The 15210-nt window shown below is 46.5% G+C and overlaps 1 protein-coding gene across 2 annotated transcripts in view; it reads right to left on the bottom strand.

The window, feature by feature from the left end:
- ZNF652 (zinc finger protein 652) overlaps nt 1-5680 on the bottom strand; it is a 69374-nt gene extending 63694 nt beyond the window's left edge. For both annotated transcript variants that reach the window (XM_082373161.1, XM_082373164.1), the window contains exon 1: nt 5315-5680. The gene's annotated coding sequence lies outside the window, so the exon portion shown is untranslated. The remainder of the gene's footprint in view (nt 1-5314) is intronic.
- Nucleotides 5681-15210: the final 9530 nt, after the last annotated feature.

Here is a 15210-nt window from a genome sequence, read left to right as displayed (position 1 = left end):
ACTGGGAAAAAATACATATTTATGCACAAAATTGCAATCATAAACACTCTCCTTGCCACCCCCTCAAAAAATGAAACACTTCCCATGTATTTCAATGTTTCTAGGCCACTGATACTATTCTAGATCTATTAAAATGATACATTCAGAAAGGTGAAAACAATTCATAAGAACCTAGTTACAAAACTCATTTTATAGCTCACACAGTGTAATTAAGAAGTTATATTCCATTGAATCCCCCAAACTGAATCAAAATTCCAAAGCTGAAAAGTATAAATGTGTAAAAGACTATATTCTACACTAGCATTAAAGACAAAAGGAATCACCCATCACTGCATATCTTGGTGAAATCCAGGTAGAGTCACAACCCTCTGATGCCACATGCATAGTAAAGACCAAACAATCAGGCTAAGGAGCCATTCTTTGCATCATTTCCATTCTTATTCTCTTCCAACAAACACTTCTCACCACACACTGATTGGTCTATCAAGAAACTGACAAAAGCAACTAGCTATCTGCTAAGCCATTTGACTCTAGTAAACTAGAAAAAATAATAATTAAAAAAATAGCACCCCTTTCCAAGAAAAATTTTACTTAGCAAATGTATTATATTTGAGAAAAAAATATATAACTCAATCATCTAAATTTTATTTGTTTAGTCAGTCTGGGCTCACACAGCATTAATGATGGTGTTATTAATATTATACATTCTGGCCGAGGTTAAGTTTTTTCAAGTGTTCTGCAAAGTCTAAGGAAAGTCTAAGACCATTATTTGCCAATCCCTCTTTATCAGCAACCCAATACTAGTGACTGATTCCACTGATGGGCAAGCCCCTAGGTGGCTCAATAATAAAAGAAAATAAGGCTTAGCAGATTTCCTTGAGGTAAATCCTAATGCATTACTGATGTGTCTACCTTATCTGAAAAGTCTCTAGCTAACTTTGGTGGGTTCATAGACTTATCACAGTGATACTCTGCAAAAATGACAGAATAATTTAATTCTATAGAACCCAAGAAATCCTATTTTAAAAGCTCTATGCACTGAACAAAACTGTATACATGCTCTTGAATCTACTTTTCAAGGTAACCAGTCTCTTAAACTATATTTAAAAAAGGAAAAAGATAATGTCATATTTTACCATAAAACTGCCTTTTTGACTAAAAACCTCAGAAGAGCAATAGGAATTCTTTAAGAAAAAATGTTCATAAGTGTTTTCAAAAATCAAAGGTAACTGCTATATAAACAAACAGATTAACTAAAATAAGCATCTGATGTCTTCACTGATTCTACCAAGCACTTTATGGCTTGCATTAACCATGAAAATTTACACAAGGCTTTGCACGTGATTCAACTCTGGACACAGAACTTACTGAGCTACGTTAATGTCCTAAAACACCCCTTTCACCGCATAAGCTCTGTAAAGGCTTAAAACAAGCACAGCCTGTGGGTAACACTGTACAATTCGGAGCCAAGTTTTATTGTCTCCACCAAGTTCAGCCAGCCATAGAGCAACAAATCAAAGTTCCAATAAGCACAGTGCACCTGCAAGACTTAGGTATGCTCCAAGTCAAATATTTGCAATTTTTTCATCCCAAATCAGCACAGATGAAAGTATGCAGATCGCAGAACCAGCCCTCTAAATCCTGTAAGCCAAAATGATCTGTAGTTTCACTCCCACATCACTTGTGTCCTACCATTTATTGAGTCCTTAATGCGCATATGTGCCAGGAACTGTTCTAGAAGTTTGCATATATTATCTCTAATAGCTACAACAAATCCTGTTCTGCTGATGAGGAAACTGAGGCTAGAGAGGTCAAAGTGACTTGTCCAATGCCATAAAGCCAGTGGCGCTTTATTCAAACTTCGTTCTGCCTGGGTCCAAAGAGCCATCTCCCTGATCATTCCTCAGCTAAAGTCACTAACTCCAACAGCAGTTCTCCTTTATCAAAGTAAATTCAAGTGCTAACTGTCTGAAATGATGACAGTAGATGAGAAAAATATCATACCTAAAACCACGCCACAAGACCCAGGATTTCCCAGCGAGAAAACTCAGTCACCTCCTTTAGAATAACTAGTTCCAAAGGCTATGATTCAAAATCAACTGACTTTTTAGAACAAGGGAAATGAAACTCAAGAGTGTATTCACATTTTTGGTGAAATTTTCTAAAACTCTTGAGAAAAAGGTGATTTTTTTAAGCAATTCACTTTTACAGTTTACTTCTTTGATAGGCTTCAGACATTCAAAAACAAAATCACATCAGCAGCATTACTAATCAACTTTTGTCTACAGACTTGAAAAGTATCTTCTTACCACACTACAAGATTACTTCTCATACTTAGAGCAGAAATGGAAACAGCTCTGGGTGTCACGAATCAGATCTTGAGGCCACAGTTGCAGAAAGTAGGTGCTGTTTCCCTTGAGTACAAGCTGCTGATCTGAAACCTCCCAAGGGAAGGGTGTCTGAAGAAGGGTGTCTGACAAAGAGCATTGAAAAAACTAAAGCAAGCTGTTTGTATTAATGAGAGTGAGCTGCTGGCACCACTACTCCGTAAGTGTTTCACTGCTATGCAATTGTTTTCCAGCTTCCAAGCTCTGAATCTGGCAGAGAGAATGCTGTTCTCACAGCCATATGAGTTACATGATCAGCTGCTTTGTGGTGTGTGGGTGTTTAACTAGGTAAATGACTGGTTAGAAGAGGTTCTGCAATATTAAATCAAGGAAGCACACTGTCCCCTGAGATTTTAATGATTTGTCACTATACTACACTGACAAAGAAAAGCAACATATTTGCAACTTTGAAATACTTTGAGTTTAGGATAGGCAAATAATTTCTGACAGTAAAACTTAAGGCATGACATGAAAAAAATACATAACCTGTAATATAAGCCACTTCAATCACGTTTATTGAAAATCCTTCCATTAAAACATTTAAAAATGGATGATTCTGATGGCAACATCACCCTGAAAAAAGACATGAAATCATATCTAATAAAGTTGAAAAATCTTCACAGAGCAGGTGCTCTATTACGGGAATAATAAGGCCTTCTTTTTGTTTTTTAATTTATTTATTATTTATTTTGGGCTGCATTGGGTCTTCATTGCTGCACGCGGCTTTCTCTATTTGCGTCAAGCGGGGGCTACTCTTCGTTGTGCAGCTCGGGCTCTAGCTGCATGGGCTTCAGTACTTGTGGCTCGCGGGCTCTAGAGTGCAGGCTCAGTAGCTGTGGCACACGGGCTTAGTTGCTCCGTGGCATGTGGGATCTTCCCAGACCAGGGCTCGAACCCGTGTTCCCTGCATTGGCAGGCGGGTTCTTAACCATTGCGCCACCAGGGAAGCCCAAGGCCTTCTTTTAAGAGATGGGATCAACCTCAAAGAACACAAAACAATTCCAGATAGGCATCAGAAAACAGACCACTGACTGTTGTTGAAATATATTACATTTAGAAGATAGTGCAAGGAATATACGTTATCAACTGGTCAAATTTAGGCAAGTTACTTTGAGTTCAGTTTTAACTGTTTCTGAAACTCTCACATACATCTCTTTACAGGAAGACAGGGAAATGATACCTTACAAATACCTAACTCACTGTGATCAAAGAACAGAACACAAGGATACATATTTAATCTATTTTGTTGCTTATTGCTCAGGACCAAAGTAATGCCAATCCTCGAGAGAAACAAAACAAAGCAAAACACAAAACTCAAATTCCTTTCACTTTTGCATAATACAGATCTTAACCTGAGGTCCCAGGACCAGGCTCAAGATGACTGTAATTGCATACAAAAGTATGTGTGTCTATTTCACCGAGAAGAGGGTCCTAAAGGCTTCCATGACTCCAAAGAAAGGTTAAGAACCACTGAAGTAGACTTTTCCAGAATCCCTAAAACTCAGCAGTGAACATTTTAAACAAAATTATACTAAAGGTAGTATCTATCTGCATACATGTGCACCGTCCTGATACAAACATCCAAGATGCCTGCCAGCCCTATCACAGTACAGCTCGCCACTCTCAAATCAGCCCTACATGGGAACATCACATGCACACACTCTCACATGCCAGCCACAGCAGCTCTTCATTCCCTAAGCATACACATGTGTCAACAAAGCATGTGCTAGTTGCCATTCCCAGAACAATACGGACCTGGCCATCTCTGGGAAAAAATACACGTTCTTCCCAAAATATTACTCTATATATTTACTATGCCTTGACCAAAGACGTTAAAAATTACAACAAAAATAAATGAAATTTAAAATAAAATGAAATTCCCACACACCATATGTATGTAATTAACTGGGAAAAAAGCATCACTCAGGTATTACTGAGGGTCCATGGGAGATGCATATAGGGGAAACACTGTAATAATGATGCTTGAACACGGGACAATCAAAGACAGACTCACGCAGCACCATCCTGAGAACATGGTTGTAGAAGGCACCCTTCTCCAAAGGCAAAAGCACATTCCTTTGATTGGCACAAGCCATTCCTGACAATGGATCCGCGATGACAGGGACTGTTCCGCAATCAGGAAGTGTGTGTGTGTGTTTTGTGGGGGAGGGATATGCTAGATGTGATCAAAGACTGGCTCTCTTCAAGAAGAGCATATGGGATCTTAAATCGTGAAGACAGTCTTCGAGGGTGAGGCAGGGGCATTTATCATTTCTACAGGAGACATTCCTCGACAATGAACATGTTCTGTGCAGATGTAACGCGGGTGTCACTACCTTTAGTGGCTCCCATCTAAGAATCTCAAGCAGAGCCTGATTGGAGGGGAGGAGGTGGTGGGGGTGGAGAAAGGTCTGCATTACCCTCCGGGTGAGTGTGGGGCGGGTGTACACTAGATACATTTTATCTCAGGCGGCACAATACTCCCGGGGGTTGGGGGTTTGGGCGCAGCCGCAGGGCAGGGGAGGCAGGGGGTGCAAGCCACCAGCTTCAGGGCAGGCGAATGCTCGGAGGAGGACCGGTGCAAACCTCCCCCTCGGCCCGCTAACCCGTGCAACACCAGCCTCCCCGCGGGCCGCGGGGCGAGCGGACTCTGCAAAACTGGAGTCCAGCCCGGGTCCGGGAAGGAGGGGGCGAAGGTGCAGAAGCGGGCGCCCCCGGCCCAGGCTCGGGGCCAGAAGAGCGCAGCGCCCCGGGCCTCCCCGCCGGATGGGGGCTGCTCCGGCCTACTGGACGCAGCTGCCTTGGCGAAGGGCTAACCCGGCGCCCAGAGCCCCAGTCGGCTCAGCGGGCGGCGGAGAGGAAGGACTGCTGCCAGGGGCGCAGCCGCGACTGTGGCGTGTGCGTTGGGGGCAGGGGCCCCTACTCACCCGGGCCGGCCGCCTCCGCCTCCGCCGCCCCGACCGCCGCCTCGGCGGTCCATCCCTGCGGCGGGGGGCCTGTAGCCGCGGCGCTCGAGTAACAACCACCGGCCGGGCCGGCCCCTCCCCCCTGCCCAACGTCTGTCCTCAGGGCCGCTCCGCAGTCCCGGCCTCGGCCGCCGCCGCCGCCGCCGCCGCCGCCGCCGCCGCAGCGCTACGTGGCCGCCGCTCCGACGTCTCGCGACTCCCTTCCGAGCGCGCGAGGGCGAGCGGGGCCGGCGGGGCGGGCGGCGCGCGGGGAGGGAGGCAGGGGAGGGGGTGTGCGTGTGTGCTTGTGTGTGCGGAGAGGACGGCAGAGAGGGAGGGAGGGAGGGCGAGCGGCGGCGAGAGCGCGCGCGCGCCCGCGGCCCCTTCCCTCTCCGGCCCCCCCCCGCCCAACGGGGAGCCCGACACCTCCCTCCGCCCGCCCCCCTGGCATCCCGGCGCTGGGCGCGGCGGCGCGCATGCGCAGCCCTCGGGGCCGGCCCCGGCGCACCTTTTCTCCCTCCTGCCACATTGTGAGCGCTCCACCGCCCACAGAACTGCCGATTCCCGCTCCACCCCCGCCTCCCCCACTCCGCCCACTCCCGGGCACCCAGGTAAAGGCGTGGAGTGCGCGTGCGCACCGCTCTCCTTGGGTCTGGGGGCGTGGCTGCTGAAAGGAAGCCAAAACGTAGAGTGGGAGGGAGCTTTGGGTTCTGGGGGGTGGGATTCCACGAAGTAGGGGGCGGGTTAAGATTAGGGAAATGTGAAGTGAAGAAAAGTAGGCCCGAGTGAGATTTAGAAGTAAAAGAGCTTTTTTGGTTTATGAAGTAAGGTAAGAAAACAAACAGCTTGACTCTGGCCTCCTTGTTACCGAAGAGCAGTATGAGTGACAGAAGACAGAAATAAAAGAGGCAAAATATAAGCAGTAGTGGTCATTCGCTAGAGTAATGGGACAGCTAATAAAAACGAGAAATTTAGAGATCACCCAGAGTGGTCAGAAGAACAAATTTAGAGCCGTGCTTGTTCTGTGGCCAGAAATAGGGAAGGGGATATGTGTGTGTGCGTGTGTGCGCACACGCGCGTGTGCTTGAGAAGGGAGCTGCCAAAAGAAAGGAAGCGTCCATTTAAGTATTATAGCATTATGACTAATTAGCTATTAATCATTAATATAATTAAGGGTACTATTAGCTAACAAGGTAGCATTTATCCAAGTTCATAGCCAAGAGAAGTAGTCCATAATTGAAAGTGTTTGGAGTACAGAGAGGGGAAATGAACCCAGCAAGGTAAAGGCCTTCTTAGATGGAGTAGAACCAAGGCATGACCTTTCCCACCATAAACCAAACTTCCTTGATGTTTTCCAAAGTTTATCTTTTTTTAAAAATAAATTTATTTTTTCATTTTTGTCTGTGTTGGGTCTTCGTTGCTGCGCACGGGCTTTTCTCTAGTTGCGGCGAGCAGGGGCTACTCTGTTACGGTGCATGGGCTTCTCATTGCGGTGGCTTCTCTTGCTGCGGAACTCGGGCTCTAGGCGCGCGGGCTCAGTAGTTGTGGCTTGCGGGCTCTAGAGCGTAGGCTCAGTAGTTGTGGCGCATGGGCTTAGTTGCTCTGCGGCATGTGGGATCTTCGCGGACCAGGTATCGAACCCGTGTCCCCTGCATTGGCAGGCGCATTCTTAATTACTGCGCTACCAGGGAAGTCCCTCCAAATTTTATCTTAATTGGAATTCCTTATTATCCTTCCATTATTAAAAGCACACTTAACAAATGTTCTTGCACTAAGGCTGAGCTCTCAACATTTTGAAGACAGATGCAGGTATTTCTCCCTAAAATAGCAGCCCCCCAAAAATTCCTGTGGGGAGTAAAATGACCTGAGTCTGGGAAAAGGTTAGGGAAGAGATTGAAACTTTATAAAGGGGTTTGAGGGTTAACTCTGTCCTTAGCTACTTCCAAAAACATATGCTTGGTTTTTATTACACTTGGACTCCATACTCTAGGGATTGCAATTTAGCAACTTTGGGTCATGTTCTTCAATAGTGAGTGTCTTCAGTGGGTAAACACTAAAAATGATATCATATTTCAGCAAGTAGAGAAAATCTTCAGGCAGAACAGGAGGAAGCAAGCATAAGTAGTAAAAGAAAAGACTTAGATTCAGTGTGAGAAATAACTTGGCATCCGTGGAGGCTGGTGAGCCTAGAATATCTGACTGAGGTGTCCAGCTTTGCCTTCTTGGACATTTGATCCATCCCCCACCCTCTGCCTGTCAGGGCTATCCTGCTTGGAAGAGGGGTATGCAGAGTGACAGCTAAAGAACCAAGTCTAGGAGTTTCTACCCACAGGCCAAACCTCTGAAGGGCTCCTAGTCATTGGAATAGTAATATGGTCACCTTCCATTTGAAGCATGCTTTATGGTTTTTGCAGAAAGTTTATGTCCATTATCAGATTTTGCAACAACCCCATGAAGCAGGCAGAACAGGTATTATTCCCAGTGAACGAAATCCAGGCTAAGGTATGTTTACTGGCTCAGCCCAAGTCACCCAGCCCAGTCAACAATGGAGGCAAAGCAGGACTCCCAATGTGCTGTCCTCTTAAAGGGTTTAACAGGCCTTCTCGGAAAAACAGCTACATATTCCTCTGGATTGAAAACAGGTAGCCTGGCCATGTGAGGGATAATAATTCTAATATTCAGTTCTACATCTGCATCTCCTTTATTTCTTGTTTTTTTTCGTCCTTGCTCTCTCCAGGCCCCTGGCACTTGCCCTGTGTATCTGAAGCCTTGGCAACTGGTACTTTGGGAGGCCGTGGGCCTGGCAAGGCGATCGCATTTCCTCTGCTCCCCCTTAACTCTTCCCCCTTGAGAACCTGCAGGAAGAAGGGCTGTCATCACTTTGCTAGTCCCAGTGCCTCCCTTCTTCGTCCTGGCAGTCATTATAGGCAACATTTAGCACCCACATCTGGCCTTATTGGAAGACGAGGCTTCTGTCATCCTGGTTTCCTGGCCCTGGATAGTTCTTCACTAACTTTCTCATTAAGGCCGTGGGCAGAAACCAACAGAACCCCCCGCCCCCCCTTTTTCTTTTGGCCACGCCACGTGGCTTGTGGGATCTCAGTTCCCTGACCAGGGAATGAACCTGGGCCATGGCAGTGAAAGCCTGGAATCCTAACCACTAGGCCCACCATTTTTTTTTTTTTTTTTTTGATTTAAAAATTTTAGTGAAAATTCTTTATATTTTGACAGCTCTGGAAACCTTCACAAATTTAATTTAAACAGCAGCAGAGTTATCTTGTTCCTGTAAGGTGAGCTGGACAGCCTGGTACAAGCTCCCTATTCACTGCATTTCTTTGCTCCCCAAGTTTCCAGGGGTGTACCCCCAGTCAATAATAGTTCTTTCCACCTGTACTTATAGAGGGGCAGTGGCTGTGGCTCCCTGCCCACCCATTAACTAATGTAACCCCGTCCTACTGCACCGGACTTGGGGCCAGAGCCCTGGTCGTGGTCTCCTAGGCCCTAATACTTGTAGTGCTGTGACCTTTGTTCAATCACTCCACCTTTGAGGCTTTGTAAAAAGAGGGGATTATATGGCTCTTAGTGCCTTCCAGATCTGATACCTAGGATTCTACTTTAGAAAGTTGACTGTGTTCGTTAATACCTTGTAATTCCATTCCTTTCCTAAGAGTCACTATCCAATTCTCATCTTTAAGCCCTTCCTATAGGAAACTGCCCCTTTTACAGAATGGATAAAGATGTCCTGGACTCCCCTTTTGTATTCACTTTTTTTTTTCCTCAGATCTCTAAGCGATAATGTTTAAAGACAGCTCAGAAAGCTGGACTTCTGGCTTGTCTGCCATGGGACTTGTACGCGTGCGTGCACTTGTGGACATGTGTATATGTGGTCCATGGGCACTTTCATTCTGTGCCCCCTCAGCTCCCACCACCCCCACTAAAATTCCAGAGAAAAGTTAAAACAAATGCCAGAATGCACCAAAAGGCCAGGTGTGTGAGTGGAGCTGTTCTGCTTTGGGGATGGAGGTGAGGGAGGCTATTGAGATAGCCACTGTCACTTCAGTCTCAGCTGGTTTTAGCTGTAGCATGGCCTGGGACCATCAGTTGGTTCATAGCTCCCTGCAGCTGTGGTCTCTATACATCAGCTTCTCCATTTGAAACATCTCAGAGTTTGGATCACGATTACTCTGGTGTCCTTATCATCAAATTGCATTTTATAATTTTTTAAAAAACACACGTATGGGGACTTTCCTGTTGGCGCAGTGATTAAGAATCCGCCTGCCAATGCGGGGGACACAAGTTCAATCCCTAGTCTGGAAAGATCCCACATGCTGCGGAGCAACTAAGCCCGTGCACCACAACTACTGAGCCTGTGCTCTAGAGCCCACGAGCCACAACTACTGAGCCTCTGTGCCACAACTATGGAAGCCTGTGTGCCTAGAGCCCGTGCTCCACAGCAAAGACCAGCCACCGCAATGAGAAGCCCGCGCACCGCAACCAAGAGTAGCCCCCGCTCACTGCAACTAGAGAAAGCCCGTGCGCAGCAACAAAGACCCAATGCAGCCCAAAAAACCCAAAGCCAAAACCAAACAAAAAAACCAAAAAACAAACAAAAAAGATGTATGTGACAATTTCTACAAATCTTTCTTTTACAGTATTTCACTTAATCCTTCCCTCAACCCTGGGAGGTAGGAAGGGCAGAAAACATTTCCGCTATTTTTTTTTAACATCAAATTAAAAACAAGGTCCGGATTTTAAGGGTAACGTGGCCAGAATGAAATCCTGGGTCTCCAGGGTCCAAGTCCAGGACTTGTCTGTGACACGGTACTGCAGCCCTTTGCTGGACACCATACAAAGCACATGGAACAGATGTGGTCTCTGCTGTCTGGAAGTTTGGACTCAAATGGCCAGCCACGATTCTGGTCAACATAAAAGGACAAAGTGATTCACGGTCGACTCACATACGCCAATAAAGAAATGAGTTAAATAGATAAGGAAAGCCATGTTTACCTGGCCTATTAATGATTTTTTAAATTCCAGTTGGGTAGAAAGGACAATGTTAATGAGGCTAAGGTTTTAGGCCAGTCCCATCTGCCTACTCGCATGGCACACGGAAAAACTATTTGTAGCTGCACTGCATGCTCTTTCCCCTTCTTGTCGTCAACATTCTATCAGCCTTCCTGAAATAACTACTAAGTGTCTGTCATGCAAGGTGGGAATCAAGGACCATGAAGAAATCATCTCTACCCTCAAGCAGCCTCTCTAACCATTTTCCTGATTCAAACCACTTGTGAAAGCATTAGTTAACCCTGCGTCTACCATCTCTACGGATGGAAGGACAGATTAACTTAGTCTCTGTCTGTCCTGTTGTGTGAGGGCCTGAGATTCATCTTTATCCATGCAAGATGGCCAGTTAGGACAGTAGAGAGGTGGGCTTTGGGATCTGAGGGACGTTGGTACTCCCCCAAAGAAGCTAGGCTACCACACTACCTGCAATAGCTTAGCTTCCTGGATATCTAAGCAAAGGCCAAGAGGAATCCTGGGGTTAGGGAGTGTGGGCAGCCCAGGGCAGGGACCCACAACAGGAGAACATCTCCCATCTCTAAATGGACTGTTGCAGCCCAATTCCTCCCCTGGGGGGTTCTGCCTCAAGGTCCATCTACAGGGGAGTGATCTAAGGCAGTTAGGCCCGAATTGTGTTTGAGTCTTTAAAGAGGCTCGCAGATTCTTTTAGGCAGCATGCTTAATTGTTGTCTGTAATTGATGTGACATATGCCCCAGAGGCATGCACTGAGGTCCAACTGAAGACGTGGTTTTTAAAAATTGGAATTAATTAATTAAAGAAGGTGGCTGCATGGGGCTGTGCGTTAGTGCCAAACTCCGTAACCGTAAACCTGGCAATCCACCCAACCGGCCTCGCTACCTGAGGAACAATCCCGAAATTCTCACAGAGGTGGGATGGGAGACCTGGGATGCAGTGCAGGATGGCGGCTGCAAGGGGGAAGGACAGGGCTCGGGGTACCCCCTCTTAGCTTTAGTGACCCTCAAAAGGCTCGTCTCAGGAGAGCAGTTTGGGAGCCCCAAGAAACGTGTTGGGGGGGCCAGAAAACTGCAGAAAAGGGAAGGCATGGCCAAAGGAGGTGTGTGAGGTTACGGGGGAGGGGTGGCAAAGGGGATGAGGGTGTCTGAAACTGGGGGCTGCAGAGGGAGCTGGAGTTGTTAGCAGGACTGAAGAATGATGGAGGCCCTCAGGTAGCGCCTGGGAAGATCTGTGGGTGGAGAGGACCCTGAGGGCGGAGCTCAGGGGAGGTGGAGCCTGGATGTGGGGGGCAGGAACACAGTGCCTGGGGCCTCTGGCATTCAGAGGTATTCATTAAACCCCTGACCTGAGATCGTTAACAAAGCTGTGGCAGCTTTTCACAGGAGTTGGGTTAAGAACAACAATAACAACGATAATAAAAACAATTAATGATAATGAGACCTTACCTGCAGCAAGTTGTTCCTAGAGCTTTGTAGGCATTAAGTCATTAATTCCCCTGGCCCCTCAGGGCCACCTTTTTCTAGAAGTGATGGAGGTGCTAGAGGACACAGTTAATCCTGTGGGGCTCAGCCTCCTGCCATTGGCTGGGTGGGTTCGTTCACATCCAGAGGGGTAAAATCCAGGGTTCACTTCCCATTTCATAAACTGTTATAATCTTTTGCATTTACTGAAATGATACTTAAATGGGGTGAATATAGAAATGTAGAAATCAGCCATCACAACATGTCTAAACAACTTTGATGTGAAAACTCAAGTCCCACCTGACAGCACCAGGCTGGACAATATGCTGCAGTGGAGAGTGACCTGTAGATGACCAGGGAGGGACCAGGAAGTGACCATCTGCTTGAAGCCCTAACTGGTGGCAAGGCTGAGCCTTGGCCTGCAAACAAGGTAAATTGGAGGATTTCAGGTGTTTAACCCCCACAGACCAAGGACGGAAGTTTAGAGTGAGGGCTAGAGGTGAGTAAAAAGAGGAGGATCATTCTAGATTGCGGAGTCATACGGGATGGAGCCTGGGAGCCAAACCTTGAGCAAACCTACTGCCAATAGTGACTACCCTTGCAGATTTCAACCGTTCTTTTATTTATGTGTTTCACGTAACAGTGACTACAAATTACACACACTCAATCCAAAGACAGACTTTCACTTACATGCCATAGATGGTGAGAGTCATCATCGTTACCCTAGTCAACATCAAAGACAGCAATATAGACAAAAAATCTCAGTATACCTAAACAGAATGGGTATCCTGGTCATCCTTAGGTCATGGAGCAGCGGGGATGATGCGCCCCATTAATGAAGAGGGCAGGTGAGATACAGAGCAGGATCTGAGCTTCTCTGAATCTCAGAGTTGGGCAGAAGAAGAAACTGTGTCACAGCTGAAGCGCCATCACCATTCATATCAGGGAAATAAGAGGGACCAGTCCTTACTCTTCTGACCCTTGCCATCCCTCTAGAAACACAGCTTTCCCTCCCTTCCCTGTATTAGCACAGAGAAAGTCATCTTCTAGAAGGTACTAGAACTTTCAGGGCTTGAATACCAATCTCCCTTGCAGATTACATCAAAGAACATAGAGTAAAGTGTTATATGGTGGACTTAGGGAACGGAGTATTCTGGTTAATCAAATAATCTGGTTTTAAAGTAGTACTAAACACATAGTAACATTTGGGACCTACTAAAATTATTCATTGTTTATCCAAAAATTCAGATTTAACTGGGTGTCCTGTGTTTTATCCACTTACAGGTAAACTTCTAGGAGATCCATAGCCACTCCTTTGCAGTTCCTTAGAGAAAAAAGCAACAGGAAAGAGATATTCTTTTATAGCTTCAGGTTCATTGGTGACAGAAAAATGGGGACAGAGAAGATAGGGACGCAAGAGGCCCTAAACCAGATGCCCATCAACTCAGAAGCACACTTACTATCACACTGGGTGCATGGGTAAGATGTCACCAGGTCTTTAACTGGCCCTGTGTCAAACCAAACAGTTGTTTCAGAGATCTCAGGGAAGAGCTTAAGACAAAACATCACCTACTCTCTAATATTATCCAACACAGACGGAACCTCACCTAAGAATGGGAACAGACAGGGGCAACTTACATCCCTCATTTCATTTTGCTAACAGAGACGAAGAAGGTGAGTGCTCCACTGAGCAATGTGGTGCCATTCAGAGGAGCTGCATATTTCCTCTGTGCCAAAGAATCCCCTGGTGCTTGGAGACCTCCTTCCTATCGTGTTGATGGTCCTGTGGAAATGGGCCCCATAGGAAGCTTGGTTCTGCTCTGCGTGGCATTGACCGTGCATGTCTTTTTCCTGACCAGGTTGCTGTTCTTAGCACCTACTAAGCACCTAGATATCCCCAACTTACTGAGTGCTTTCCACTGTCCTAAATGTTGCACCTCTGTTATCCCATAGAATCCTTCCAACTCCCTTTTGAGGTAGGTATCCGTATTTCACAGATGAGGAAAGCAAGGCAGAGAGAAATGAAGTAGGAAATGACTTAAGGTCACATAAGCCTTACGTGAGAGACTCAGGATTGAACCCAGGTAGTCAGACTCCTAAACCTGCTCTTTGAACCACAACGCTGTACTTGTCCAACACCCCAATTCAGTCACACCACTCTCCTGCTCAGAATTCTTGAATGGCTCCTGCGATAAGCAGAATAATGGCTCCCTGAACCTGGAACCTGTTAATATGTTACCTTACACTGGTGAAAGGGACTTTGCAGATGGGATTAAGTTAAGGATCTTGAAATGCAGACCTTAGCCTGGATTATCCAGTGGGTCCAATCTAATCACAAAGGTCCTTAGAAGAGAGAGGCAAGAACATCAGAGTCAGAGAAGGAGATGTGACCAGGAAGCAGTGGTCAGAATGGTGTGATTGCTGGCTTTAAGATGGGAGAGGGACAAGCACCAAGGAATGTGGGCAGCTTCTAGAAATAGGGATAGGCAAAGGGCTGACTCTTCCCTAAAGCCTCCAGAAGGAACACAGCCCGCTGCCACCTTGATTTTGGCCAAGTGAAGCTTCTGACCTCCAGAACTGTCAGATAATAAATCTGTGTTGGGCTTCCCTGGTGGTGCAGTGGTTAAGAATCTGCCTGCCAAAGCAGGGGAAACAGGTTCGAGCCCTGGTCCGGGAAGATCCCACATGCCGCAGGGCAGCTAAGCCCGTGCGCCACAACTGCCGAGCCTGCGCTCTAGAGCCCGTGAGCCACAACTACTGAGCCCACGTGCTACAACTACTGAAGCCCGCGCGCCTAGAGCCCGTGCTCCGCAACAAGAGAAGCCACTGCAGTGAGAAGCCCGCGCACTGCAAGGAAGAGTAGCCCCCGCTCGCCACAACTAGAGAAAGCCCACGCGCAGCAACGAAGATCCAATGCAGCCAAACATAAATAAATAAAATAAATTTATAAAAATAAATAAATAAATCTGTGTTGTTTTATGCCACTCAGTTTGTGGTGATTTGTTACAGCAGCAGTAGGAAACTAATACAGCTTCCATTGCTTAAAGGAAAATCTGAACTGCTTTGCAAGGCGTTCAAGGGCTTCATGCTATCTTCCCCCTGTCTAACTGCCTGGCTAGCTTATGCCCCGCCCCCCAACATGCTTTACATATTGAACTTCTTCAAGATCCTCAACAGCCATGCCCTTTCTTACGTCAATGCCTTTGCCTGGAACACCCTATCCTCACTTGTTTGTCTGGCAAACTTCTCATCCTTTATGTCTCAGCTAAAACAATACCTCCTCTGTGAGGCTTTTCCTACTTCCCCCAAAGGAACGTAGGGCTCCTTTCCTGCATTTCATGCCTCTGCTGCAATTCATATGCACTTCTGTTAAAGCAGAT

This window comes from Balaenoptera borealis (assembly GCF_965194805.1).
Source record: "Balaenoptera borealis genome assembly, chromosome: 20".
NCBI lineage: Eukaryota > Metazoa > Chordata > Mammalia > Artiodactyla > Balaenopteridae > Balaenoptera > Balaenoptera borealis.
The sequence above is the reverse complement of the archived record's forward strand: the minus strand, read 5'-3'. Positions and strand labels throughout refer to the sequence as shown.